We start from the raw sequence: 2781 nt of genomic DNA on the forward strand, positions 1-2781 counted from the left end.
TTCATTTTTAAATAGAAAACTCATTCTTTAAAAGATGAAAATTCATTTTGTATACCAAAACATTATGCATATTAATCAAAAAGATTTTTATGTAAACACACACACATATATATATATATATATTTTTTATTATGATTGTGATGTTATTTTAAATTGATTTTATGTATTTATTAAATGTTTTTTATCTCAAAAAGTATTTTCTTAAATATTAGGAAATAATTAATATTTATTTTCATTTATTTATTTCATGTCTTCTAAGTCCATCATATCCCCAATTCTAAATTTAAGCCATGTGGCCTTATAGTATTAAACTTAAGAATCAATTTTGTCTCTAGTTCTAATAGTTTATTGGTGATATTATCACCAATACGAACAAATGGTCTACCCAAGACTCCAAATCTTAAACTATCACTGTTACCTTCATGGATGTCCACAAAATGTTTAGCTACTGGACTGAGTAAGTTCAAATTCCTAATGTCTTTCAGATGCTCTAAAATTCTGACTCTGACCATCCTCATTTAGACTCAAATACTTTTCTAACAGTCTAGTATCATAATTTTTTGTTACTATGTATACTACATTCTCTGATAGATTAGTTGGTATAGTTAGAAGGTTTTGGTATTTGGTAAGTGAGGACGATAACATAGGTGAATTGTTCCCCCATCATGTTATTTTTTCTTTTCAAAAAGGGAAAAACTTGAAAAATATTTTGAACCACAACTGTTGTAATGATAGAATTACACGGTTGGTTAAAACAGGCACATTTAAGTGTAACTCTTGTAGTCTTTGTGATAAGGTTGTTAATATTAATTCTATCAATGGCATTATTCATACCCCTAAACATTATTTTAGTTGTAAATCTATTGGGGTAGTATATGCCTTGACCTGCAGTTGTGCCAATATTTGGTATATTGGCCAGACCAAGAGGATGGTCAGAGTCAGAATTTTAGAGCATCTGAAAGACATTAGGAATTTGAACTTACTCAGTCCAGTAGCTAAACATTTTGTGGACATCCATGAAGGTAACAGTGATAGTTTAAGATTTGGAGTCTTGGGTAGACCATTTGTTCGTATTGGTGATAATATCACCAATAAACTATTAGAATTAGAGACAAAATTGATTCTTAAGTTTAATACTATAAGGCCACATGGCTTAAATTTAGAATTGGGGATATGATGGACTTAGAAGATATGAAATAAATAAATGAAAATAAATATTAATTATTTCTTAATATTTAAGAAAATACTTTTTGAGATAAAAAACATTTAACAAATATATAAAATTAATTTAAAATAACATCACAATCATAATATAAAAAATATATATACATATATATATGTGTGTGTTTACATAAAAATTTTTTTTGATTAATATGCATAATGTTTTGGTACACAAAATGAATTTTCATCTTTTAAAGAATGAGTTTTCTATTTAAAAATGAATTTATGGGCATTATTTTTGTTTGTATTTTCTATAATATGTGTAGAACATTGTTATTGACAAGGTCACTTTAAAAGGAATTTTGTACTAATTGAATTATTGCTTAATTGTTTGGATATGTGCTATATAAACCAATTATTTGTAGCAAGTAAATGTGATCCTTGAAGGCGAACTGCCGAGGTACCAGGTCCAAATAAAGTGAAGAAAGGCATTGGCTGTTTGGTGTGTTGCTGTTATTAGATATTCATACTCTTCATTGTTCAGAAAATGCATGCCTGTGCAAAATATCTTGTACTATTCAATTTTTAGATGGATTAAATATTTTAAAATTGTCTGATTTTCGCTCTTTGCCCACAACATTTTTGGCTTTGTCCAGATTTAATCAAAGAAACTGAGAGACAAGATCAGACAACAGACGAAAATTCATGCACTAACTAGGCAAATACTGCTTCGCTTGGACAGAATGCATTACTTATCCACCTTCACTGCTCCCAAGATGGGGACAGACCCTACCTGTACTAAATAGCACTGTTAAATACTGAAGGAAGGGTTAATACCTCAGCATGCTTTCTGAACTCATGGAAAACTTGGCTGACTGCATTTCATCTCATATGATTTAGCTAGATGGAGGAGGACATGTTGTGTCAAAAGCAAAGCAAAAAAACTCTTAAATCAACTAAAATAAAGCTCAGGGGTAGAAAAGGATGCAGGAAATACAATTACAAGAAGAGGGGGTGGTGACAGGTGCAAAGAGTAAATACAGGATGGGGCCAGGTTAACCGCACTTCAAAAATGTTTGTGCGGTACTAGAACAGTTACTATACTATGATCATAGTGAAACCACCAGTTACAGTGTAGCCAGTCCTGGCTGACAAAGTGTGTCTGGGCTGCCTGACAATGTTTCTTTACCCATGAGCTTGATTTAAGTTAGTATACTTAAACTTAATACAGTGTTGCCAGGCTATACTAATGAAGCACAGACATTTCTATGACTAGGCAGTTGAATGAGTTTTTTTTTTCGGTTTAATTTACAGTTTTCCAGCACAGATACCTTAGAAGTCCTCATGCACATAACAAACCATCCTCAGCCTCAAGAGGCAAATAAGACAACATGTCAAATCCTCTAAGGGTAACTTTGATAAAAAATTAGCAATCACAGCCAAGCATAATCATAAGGCCTTTTGCAGCTATGTACGTACCCTAAAAGGTAGGACCCAAGCATGTGCCAAACTAGTGACCAATGGTATCACACACACTGATCCCAAAGAGATAGCAAACCTGCTGGTGGACAGATTTGGTGAAATTTTCACTCCCTTATAGCCTCCAAACTTTTCACAAAC

Source organism: Protopterus annectens, chromosome 11.part0 (genome assembly GCF_019279795.1).
Source record: "Protopterus annectens isolate FY-2018-M chromosome 11.part0, PAN1.0, whole genome shotgun sequence".
Taxonomy (NCBI): Eukaryota; Metazoa; Chordata; order Ceratodontiformes; family Protopteridae; genus Protopterus; species Protopterus annectens.